The sequence below is a fragment of the Thunnus thynnus genome, chromosome 9 (genome assembly GCF_963924715.1).
Source record: "Thunnus thynnus chromosome 9, fThuThy2.1, whole genome shotgun sequence".
NCBI lineage: Eukaryota > Metazoa > Chordata > Actinopteri > Scombriformes > Scombridae > Thunnus > Thunnus thynnus.
This window is the reverse complement of record NC_089525.1, coordinates 23,145,172-23,156,846: the sequence shown is the minus strand read 5'-3', so window position 1 is coordinate 23,156,846 and position 11,675 is coordinate 23,145,172. Positions and strand designations below refer to the sequence as shown.

Sequence of the window (11,675 nt, the reverse complement as noted above, 5' to 3'; positions counted from 1 at the left end):
ACAGGGAAAGCTGACCATTAACAGGGATTAAAACCACAGAACCAGGTGCAGCAATCACATAATTAAGATAAATGATGAGTCATATACTGTAATTATGAAGACAAGCATACAAACAAAAATAAAACAAACAGGCAATAGATTTGTAAAACTCCATAACAGCCACATACAGATGGGTGACAAATTAAAGGAAAAAACAGAACATGTATGAATGCTTGACCCCTACAGTGAGGGGATCTGGTGGCTCCGTTATGCTGTGGGGGGCATTTTGCTGGCATGGTTTTGGTCCATGTGTCCCCTTAGAGGGAATGATCAAGGCAAATCAATACAAAGGTGTTCTGAGGTATCCTGATGGGAGTGGTCTCTTCCAGGATGACAATGCCCCCATCCACAGGGCACAAGGGGTAACTGAATGGTTTGGTAAGTATGCAAATGATGTGAATCATATGCTATGGCCTTCACAGTCACCAGATCTCAACCTAATTGAACACGTATGGGAGATTTGGACCGACATGTTAGACAGCACTCTCCACCATCGTCATCAAAACACCGAATGAGGAAGAAGAATTCTTTTGGAAGAATTATGTTCAACCCTCCGGTTCAGAGACTTGTAGAATCAATGCCAAGGTGCATTGAAGCTATTCAGGCAGCATGTGGTGGTCTAACACCTTACTAAGACACTTTATGTTGGTTTTTCCTTAAGTTTGTCACCTATCTGTAAGTATGAGGCAATAATCAGATCATAATATAACATTAGTCATTCATGGAGAAAAATAAACTATATCAGTCCGACAGTCTTGAGGATATCTTATTTTTAAAAAACTTTACCAGAGGTGAGTAAGGAATCTCTTTCTGCTATGAAATGAGGTATGTTTGGTACACCTTTAAAAAAACAAACATCTTAAAACATTTCGCTCAAAGGGGGACGGAAAAACGTCAACAAATAGCACGTGTCGGCCTCCCGCTTGCCGTACTTGGCTCCGCCATTAATGACAAGTCTCGTTGCTAACCGGAAGCTTTCCTGGTTACCCACTAACAGTAACAAGAACAGCTGACAGACACTTCCAGGCTTTGTATGGATTTTTTATAGGAAGCCTTACACAGAGAGCATGGAGGAGGACGCACGGTGCTTTCAGGTACTTTTATACTTCCTGTTCGCTTTCCTCTTTCACTTTAGCGGTGCTAACGTCCGACCGCGGCAGTTAGCTCCCCTCACAGTGTCGCCGCTACGGAAAGTTTACAATAACAAGGCACGATATTGTAAAAGTTGACGGCAAATTACATGTTGTTGCCACATAAAACGCGCCTAGTGTAGGTTAACTTGAAGCATTAAGTAACAACAAATGTGGTCCAGCTGGGTTTTGTTCGTACGTTAGCTGATATAACAACTTATTCATCTGACTGCTGATTTTGCATTAATGTAACTGAGCGCTGTGACAGAATAACCCTTTAAAACATCATTCTGAGCATCATTTCTGCAGCGAGAACTCTCCTGTGCAGTTACTTTTCACTTTCCTAGAGAAATCAGTCGGTTATACTGCTGGTTGGTCCTTTTTGAGTGTTCCTCTCCACCTTAAATGAACGCTATAGAGGAGCAAAGTGTAGAGCTGTTATAGTTTAAACTATTATCTGTGGTTCAAAGCAGCGTTCAGGAAGTTATTTTGATGCAGAGAACAACTGATTACACCAATCATGAAAGACATTATGGCTGAAGTAGTGTTTTAGAGATGCTCACAGGAGGGAGACCGAAAATTGCTATGCCTATTCTTAGTAGTTGTACATTTAAGTAACCTGAAATCATGTGTGGCTGCAGCTGTCAATCAGTCATTTTTTAGAATAACCAGTTAATTGTCTGAAAAATAATACATACAACAATAATATGAGAAAGACATAAAAACATGTATGACTATATTTCCTAGAGCCCAAGGTGACATCTTCATGTTGCTCTTTTTGTTTGACAAACAGACCAAAACCCAAAGATATTAAATTTATGATGAAATAAAACAGACAAAAAGGAGCAAATCCACATTGGAGTAGCTGGAACCAGTGAATGATTATCATCCAGACCTTGGTCACTTATGGACTGTCATACTTTGTTGGAGTGAAAGTGAAATGTGTAGGACTTTACAGGGCTAGACCAAATTTGCTATGTAAGCCATGTTGCCTCTAGGCAAAAGTGCCTTTGCTATTGCATTTATAAACCAACTTTGTACTTGATTAATCCACTAATTATTTTTCTAATTCAACAATTAGCCTAGGCCTACTTGTTTTGTTTATAAAATGCCCATCACAAGTTCATAGAACCCAAGCTGATGTCTTCATATAGCTTGTTTTTTCAACCAACCACATCTAGCCCAAAGACATCCAATTTAGAAATACAGAAAACAGATAAAAACGGCAAACCCTCACATCCCAGAGGCTGGCACAAACTAGCGTTTGGTATTTTTCCCTTGATGACTGACACCTGTGTGCATTGTCATAAACACTTGAATGTTCTTTTTTATTTTATTCTTCCCTGTTCTCCCCTTTTTGTAGCGTTTCTCTTCGCACTGTAAAACACTTGGGATTATTTGTATTGTGTTTAAAATGCACTCTATGTAGAGTTGAGATGAGCTGAGTGAAATAATGAATTGATTTTTACACTTGTTTTCAAGTAAGTTGATTCACTAAATGATTAGTTTACTAATGTTACACCACAAGGGTCATGTATTAAATCATTTGCAGAAAATAGATGTAAAATGGTGCTGTTGAGGAATTAAGAAATACGGTTTACTCTAAGCGGGAAGACAGTATTGTGGCACCTTGTCTAAATGTTCAGAAGACCAGCCTTTGATGAAGGTACGAAAGTGGAGAGCTCGCATCTAAAAATATGGCAGGATCATTATTGAAGACGCCTCTGTAAATACATTCATTTCCAGAAAGGCTCATGGTGAGGTGCATTTCTTTGGAGAGATTTGAAGGATTACTGAGTCATTAATGGTAACCTAATGCCAGTGATATATGGGGTGTCATACAGGTCTGAAGATCTAAGTCCAATAATGAGCTAAAGCATGTCTGCACAGGTATAATCCTAAATCTTGACTCCACATTTTGCTAAGAGAGGCGCTGTTGATAGCAAAGGTTAATCCTCCTATTGATTAAAAAACTGAGGATGACATTTGTTCTGGCCCACTCTGAGTCCCTGTTGTCAGAAATACAACCAGAATCTGAGCAGGATAAATGACATTTGAGGTGTTTAAAGCATTTAAGCAAACCAGTTCATTCAAGTAGCTGCAACTGCGTAGGTATTTCTATTTTAGGTATCTCCCGCATGTAGTAGCTGTAGGTCAATATACTGTATGTTTAATGTTTAATACAGTTTTTTCATGTATTACCCGTGAGGCTGTGTAAAACCTTACTGACAGCAAGGAAATGATTAATTACTGTGAGTGGGCAGTGGATGGATGCCTTTGCTCTTCACATTAGTGCTGAAACGATAATAGAAAATTAATTCTCAAATGTGACAATTTGCTGCTTTTCTGTTTTTATGTTGTGAATTGAGTATTTTTATGTTTCAGACTGGACAAAACAAACTATTTAAAGACATCAAATTTTCACTATTTTCTAGGCATTTTTATAAATGATTCAAGACACAGGATTCTAGACATTCAAACATTTTATAGACTATTAATAATGGAAAAAGGGCATTTTTTTCACGACAGACTTAGAAATGCTTTTTGTTTTGTCTGTTAAAAGTGAGAATAAATCAACCAAACAAAGGCAACAGATTCAGCGGCTGCAGTGTTTATGATTTGGACTGTTTAACATGTGAGTCAAGAAATGGAGCCCTGTTAAGGTGGCGCAGTTTAAAAGAACAGCCCACGACAGACAGAATAATCAATAATGAAAATAAATGATGCAGCCTTACCTCACGTTATCTGTAATAGTAGTAGTTTAGTTACTAAAATGATATTTAATTCTGTAGCATTTTGAATTTGGTTAACATCCACATTTCCTGTTATTCTTTTTAGCTCTTCTTGCATGGTGTTTACCATGTGAAAGATTAGGTTCAGAAGTTTACCTGTCTCCTTCTACTTGGGCGGGATTTATTTAAGCAGCGTTGAGGACCGCAGGACCAAGATGTAATAGGGGTGTCAATATTCGTCATGTCAGCAGGTTTTGCTTCATTAATCTGTCTGATTGATCTAGCAACCATGTGGTTCCATGACCTTGCTTTGCACAAATAAGAACTGCACCCATGCCAGTGTTACCTGATCTACTGCTCCACTGATGGATTAGTGCTTGACTTATTGAAAGAGCAGGACAGAGACATTTGGACACCAAAGCTGCAGTTGCTGAGGGGATTACATGTGTAACAGAGTTGGAAGTGTATTGTTACAGTTTACGAATGACGTCACACAGCCATAATTGTAACAGGGGATGAAGTCATTGTGGGCTGCTGCGTTGTGGTAAGTCCGATCGGTTGGAGGAACAAAAATGATTGAATATATCATTTCTAGGAGACATTGGAGAGAAATAGATCTATCAGCAACAAAGGTAGCTGGAATATTTGTTGCTAGTAATAAACATATAATTTCTAACCTGATTTCTATCCTTAAATATCTTAAAAACTAAACATAATCATAATCAGTGATCTTTGGGTTTTGGACCGTTGATCTAACAAAACTATTTGAAGATAACACCTTTGGCTTTAGGAGGGTGTCATAGATATTTTACAATTTTATGACATTTTATAGACCGAAGAATGTGAAATGAAATGAAAAGTCATTCACAGCACACTATAAGTAGCATACACCCTGACCAAAGTTTAGCTGGATTTGCTCCCCTCTTATTAATGCCATACTAGCCCAGTTTGTGAGACTGAAAATGAGGTGGTTTTCAAGCCATTACTGTCATTCTTGTCATGGATCTCCTTTGTTAGATATGCCCTTCAACTTCCATTTAAAAGAGAATTTCTGTTTTCTTTTTTGTTACGATATGTTATTGTTGCTCTGGCAGTCATCTTTTTATAAAAGTGCATTTGTCTGCACTACGTTTCAGATCTGTCAGTTCAGTTAAATTTGGGTGTTAGGTAAGGTGACCCTGGCTGCTTGGAACAGAACAAAGCTTGAATTAAAATGCAGTAACTTAACATTTCAAGTCAAAAGCCTGTTCTGCATACAAATTTAGGTTAGTTTTCCACTTATGGATTAAACTAGCATGTTCATAAAATGATCTTGTACTGTCATAATAGATCAACATTGGTGGCCAGTGCTTTGTGCTGTGCTTCAGTGAATGTTATACTTATATTAGCACAGAAATCTGTCCTTCTTACACAACTGTTTTGTGATTGAGAGGTGCTTCTTTTCAGAAATGGTAAAAACTCCTAATTTTTTAATTGGAAATCAATTTATTCAGTGAAATAACTGAGATGTCCAGTTAAAATCAAGGTTGAATAAGGCTTACATTGACCCATATAGTTGCAATGGAATGGAATAGATGGATGTTATATTTTCCAGTCACTATCTCATTTATATTTTGATGGACTGTACACATTAATGCTTATGGCCCTAAGGGAAAAGCAGTGAAGTTATTGATGATATATGTAAAATAACTCTTCCTCTACATGCCCCATCTTTGTGAACACAAGGATTAATATGACTCTGTTATTTCCACCTGCAATCCTAATTCAGTTTATTAAAATTCATTACCATAACAGCACACCCACTTTCCACCATATGGTCAGTATTTTTACTGCTTGAAATTTCTGTGAGTGGCGGGCAGTCCCTCTGCTTTCAGACTGTGTGTTGTCATGTCATATCCTTGATTATCAGAATGCAATGTTAGAGTAGCTGAAAGCTTGTTTAGAAATATTAATGAGATTTAGGCTACAGGTTTATATGCACACACTAGCTCAACAGTGTGGTTTAATTAAAACATACAAGTCTGCCAAGCAGCATAAAATTACTGTTTTTATTGCAAGCGTCAATCATAAACTAACCGAATTTGCATGTGTACCACTCCTCTAGAATGCTACTATTGTATAAACTTCAATATTTTGTTCAAGCTGAGGAGGAAGACATGTCAAAATCCTTTTTAGAAACTTGGAAACCATTTACAGAAAGCTGTGATACAGGTTATATTCACTTAATGCAGAGCCAATATGCTGTCAAACAGATATGACCTAAATTGGATTGTTGAAGTTGAAATGATTAGTCAATTTATCATTTAGTCGACCCACAGAAAATTTATCGACTGACACTTTTGATGATTGATCCTTTAAAGCCTCTGGGAATTTGACTTGAAATAGTAAAAATGCATATATGATATCAAAGTTTAGTGTCTCATTAAGCATCCACAAAACTCTGAGTGACAATAAACATTCATAACTGTTTGAAAACTGAGTTCAAAAAACAGCTCATTTTGCTGTTTAGCTACTGGGGGCTGGCTAACTACAGTAGTTAGGTTTCCATGGTGCAGAGTCGTACTTCTAACTCACTAAGCCTCGCCTCCAACACAGTAAATAAACTGCATTTATTACATGTACCATTATCACTAAAGGACGCAGAGGAATAGATAAATTTAAGACACACTGTGCAAGAGAGAGAGGGAGAGAGGGAAGCCATTGCTACCTGCTAAGCTAAAGTAACTTGCAGATCTGAAAAGTGTGCTGTGTGACTCGTGAGAAAGCTGCTAAAAGAAGGAGAGAGCTAAGAGTAGCGCCTTTTACACTGCCCGTTCAAGACGGGAATACTGTGCCTTTAATCTTCCTCGCTGTTCTGTATTCAAGGTACGGACACGGAGTGGGGGGCAGAGTTGCGCCACCCATAACCCGGCCATGGAGGCAGTCACAGGGAGCTGATGTTGCTGTGTTAGCCCATATTCAGACCAGGGCGTGTTTGTGCTTTAGAATGTAACTGCTGTGAAACAATCAGGGAATAAAGTTTTATTGATCTAATTCACCAGCTTCCTCACTACCAGCGCTCCCTCACTTCATTCACCCTCTAGCTCACTCGACCATAGCTGCTCTCTCTCTCTCTCTCTCTCTTTTTCTCTCTTTTTTAAAATGAGTCGGAAAGCCAACAGTAAAGTCTAACGTTACTTTTAACGTTATCAAACGAAGTGAAATGTCCTCATCTCGTTCTAGTAACTTCTTTTTACTCCCTCATGGCAGAGTCTACAGCTCTGATCAGTCTGATCTCCGTCATGCCTCTGAATACGGTATGCCACCATGCTATGTAAAAGCACACACGGAGGTGGCTTTATGCCAGCATTGTGTGGTTCAGTGTAAAAAAAAAGCAAAGGCAGTTCAAAGGCGGATCCTTTTTACAGCTATAATGCAGGTTCTCTGTATAAAAGAGGCTAGTGCCTGAGCAGAACTAGTGTAAGTTTAGACGTACAGCAGGTAATTTGCCACAGTAAATAGCAAAATTAACTGGGTTGAGATGCAGAAACACTACAAATGACACAGAAAGTCCAGCAACCGGAAATGCGACAATACGCTTACCGCCATATGTCACGTCGTTTATGATTGGTTTGCGGAATTTACTGCGGAATTTTTGTATTAAATGTCTGAGGATAACCACGCCCAATTCAAAACCGATATCAGGAAGGTTTACAAAAACTTAAATGACAATATTTTGAATTTGAATTGAAACTAATACTTTTTAGATGCTTATTACTGCTGCTTATTACTATAAGACCCTAAATTACACAGTTAGAAGGCTTCAAGTAGGTTTTTCCAGGTAAAATATCAAATATTCTCTTGTTCCAACTTCTCAGTCATCACTCAGGATTTGCTGCATTTTTTGGTCTTTTGTGATAGAAAACTAAATATTTTTGAGTTTTGGACTTTGAAGTAATCACCTTGGGAATTTTTCACTATTCTCACTATTCTCTATACATGAAACAATTGATTCATTGAGAAAATAATTGGCAAATTAATTGATAATGAAAATAATCATTAGATACATTCCTAATTGAATTCTAATTGATTTAATATTTTAATGTTATTGTTAATGTTATGTTAGCTGCAGGCAAAGCACACTATCCAACTGTATTATTTTGGAAAATATAAATATTCAATCTGGACTGGTGCATTTTAAAATGACTGATCAGGAGTCGGGGAAAAAAAACACAAAAAAAGAGGACAGAGGCGTTGTTGCAGTTTCAAGTTTTTGGTTTTTACTTTAAAACATTTAGAGCAGTAAACAGCAGCTAATAAATTCTGTAGCTGTGCGTCAGCCAGTTACTGCATTACTTACATGTATTAGGCTGATGATGTCACAGTCCTAAACTGCTTGTAAAGTAGAACATCAACACTCGTCAGCACCCACTGCTCTCAACATCATGTAAACAACTTTACTTCCTCAGCAGCGTTTTGACTGTGGCAAATGCTTCATTAGGAAGTAGGATGTCATATATTGTAAATCCATTATAATTTTGTTACCCTGTTCAATGCTGTATACGCACATGTCTGTCTGTCCCTGGAGAGGGATCCCTCCTCTTTTGCTCTTCTTGAGGTTTCTTGAGGGTTTTTTTTAGGGAGTTTTTCCTTATTTGAATCGAAGCTCTAAGGACAGGGGATATTGTATTGCTGTACAGACTGTAAAGCTCCCTGAGGCAAATTTATGATTTGATATATTGGGCTATACAAATAAAATTCACTTAACTTGACTTGACATGTCCAAGTGTTTACTTTGGTCAATTACATGCAGTTACAAGCAATTTAGGCCTGTGACATCATCGGCCTAATTGATGCAACTCAGTAATCAGCTGGCACACCTGGTATTGATTAGCTGCCGTTTGCTGACACATCTGCCTGTTCCTGATGGTGGTTTTAAGGTAAAACTGAATGCTGAATGTGTCTCTGTTCTTGTTAAACTCTTGTATGTTTTGATCCCCTGACATCTGTAAATGTTATTTAAATACTGCCTTAAGATGATTACACCCAGCAGTCCCATCATACATTTACACCCCATGATGTGAATGTAAACACTTGTTAGGCTATTATGGCCTGACCCTCTGCCAATTAATATTAGCGTAGTTTTTCTTGCTTCAGAGTTTGTTTGTTATGAATGTAAATCTGCACCCTTACTGTTTTGTCACATCTTGTGTAAAAGTGCCCTCAGTAATATTTTGATTTCATCCGCTAAATCTATCTGACTAGACCTTCCTGCCTGAGGCCACTTACTAAACTTAGTGCTGTGGATGGCACCATGCTGAGAACATTTCCCATGTTCTGAACCGAGTTGTTTTTGCCCCACTTCTGGTGAGGAAAGGTGACATTTCTCATTATAAGATGTTTTATTGAGCCTCAAAGGAGTTTGGGAGCTGGATGACATGAGGCTGAGCGAATCAATAAACTTGTGTCTACAAAACAATAACAGGTCAATAGTGTAAATCAGTGCTTGGGAATTATTCTGATCTAGCAAAACTGTATGCATATTTTTTGTTTCAAAGATAAAATTATTAGCCTAATATTTTGTCATATTGATCATAGTTCCTCTATCAGGCTTCAATCTTCATTTCTTCACTGTACATAATGTAATCGTCTCCTCACACTGCAGCCTATCCTAAAAAAAATGTAAAATTCTTATCCACTTATTTGTCATAACCACTAAACTATAGTTAAATCCCCTAATCATTATCTTGAAAACCTGACAACACACATTAAGATCATGTTGCATTTCCCTTTAACCATTATAATGTGGGCATTTAATTGTGTTAATTGCCTTTAATTATATATAATTGAGACCTTTACTGTTGAGTATCAGGCAACACTGAGTTCAACCTGATATTTTTAATTTAATTTCTTACATAACAGAGCTGCATAGTGCACACTTTGCCGCAAGGAGGCCTTGATTTAAATTAGTAGAGCACTTTAGACATGTTTGATTGCTGAAAATTACATTAAGAAAATTCAGCAGCACAGCTTTCTCTAAAAGGATTCTAATGTGTGTGTCATAGGTCTTTGTGTTTTGTATAATATCCTTGGAAAGAGGAATGTTGGTTTGTAAAATATGTGGCAGGAATGTTTGAACAGATCAAATGCAGGTTTCAGACAACAGAACAGCTTAAAAGTGTGGTACAGGTGCTATTTGTTGCTAGTGTGCAAAAAAATGAGTTTTTTTAACCTAATGTGGACTACATAGCACCAGGAGACTTAACCCTCATTTTGAAATGTCACTTCTTATTCTCAGACAGAAAACACTGTTAAAGGGCTGACAGAAGTATAATATTTCCCCCTTTGTTTGTTGTAATGAAAGGTGATGTCAGTCCATGAGAGTTTGGCTTTTTTAATTGAATATTTTTCTGTTATAACATCACTCCATGCTATTCTCTGTCACTTATTTTCCTACAGTATTTACATTATGTGCACTGCAGGGGTAGAAATGAGGGCAAAGTTAATATGCAGATGAAGACATTTAGTTGGCATAGTAACTTAATTATAGTCACCTCCCTCGTAGAGGTCATGTTACCTTCTGTTCCATGGCTGTTAAAAATAAATCTATTTCATAAGTTTAAACATCACCTACCTCCTCAGTACAAAAATAAACTAGCTTAAATGACAGTATGGGAGCAAATGGTGCAGCTTCCCAGGAGGCTTAAAAAATAGAGCTGTGGACTCACTCATATTCCAAGCACCACATGGGATATGCTGTACTGTAGGCCTACCTAAGTAACATAGAAGATGAATGAAAAATTCACAGTGACCTTGCAGTATACATCCAGGATAAATGTAAGTGCATTGCATTGGTTTTACTTTCATGGGAAAGCCCAGTGCTTGATAACAGGTTCCATTTAGTCCTAAACACTGACCTGCTATTCTCAGCGTACTTTTTCCAGAGGCAGACTGAATTGCTGTTGAAATTGGTCTAACCACCTCACTACAATATCCTTTATCACTCCCTGTGGTCAGTCATTTAGGCTATGTGGCTTTCAACTTTAGGGTAAATCTTCTAATCAGATCTCAGTGGACCCTGATCTTATGTGACGTCTTGGAAAGGTGTGAAGTAAATTAATTTCACACTCCAGTAATTCTGGAATCAGCTCTGACATTGACAAATAGGTGGTAGATGTACTTTCATGTTAATCCTACGCAGGGAAAAGTGCAGTGTTCATCATACCCAAACATGATCAGATATCAGAGATGCATGACTTTTAAAATTCATGAGCTGAAAAACAATGTGAGCTGTACTTTATACTTTGTTTTACAATGATTACCTGATCATCTGAGGATGACCTCAGAGCTTAAAGCCTTTTGGGCAGGGAAAGTACTTTCATGAATGCCATATTTTTCATACAGATGAAAGCCACACTTTTAATCAGGCAGCGCTGATGATGGGTTATAATTTTGGTGATTGAACTAAATCTTCAGTTGTGGTGATGAGCTATGAGGGCTTTGATTATGACAAAAAGTGGTCACAACATCAATGCACACTTTACCCTTGGCTATCATGTCCTGTATGAATGACATCTACATATTTTGAACTAATGGGAACTTGAATTAGATTTTGCAGGTTTTCAGTGGATTTTCAAACCCCTGTGTTTTAGGTTTCTTAGGATTTGATTAGTTGCTGTCTGTCTGTCTTTTCTGGTTTTATCTGAGCTTGCTTTTATTGATAGGATATATGGAGAGTAACATGCAAAATAAACCTATTTACCTCTGCACCAGACATATTCCACAACCGGAATTG

At 37.7% G+C, this 11,675-nt stretch overlaps 1 protein-coding gene across 6 annotated transcripts in view; it reads left to right on the top strand.

Moving 5' to 3' along the window:
* Positions 1 to 975: 975 nt before the first annotated feature.
* Positions 976 to 11,675, top strand: part of enox2 (ecto-NOX disulfide-thiol exchanger 2) — a 187,776-nt gene continuing 177,076 nt past the window's right edge. For 4 of the 6 annotated variants that reach the window (XM_067599749.1, XM_067599756.1, XM_067599748.1 and 1 more), the window contains exon 1: positions 976 to 1,133. The gene's annotated coding sequence lies outside the window, so the exon portion shown is untranslated. Of the gene's footprint in view, positions 1,134 to 8,802; positions 8,821 to 11,675 lie in introns of those variants that run through there. The other 2 variants (XM_067599754.1, XM_067599752.1) reach the window with 1 other exon arrangement.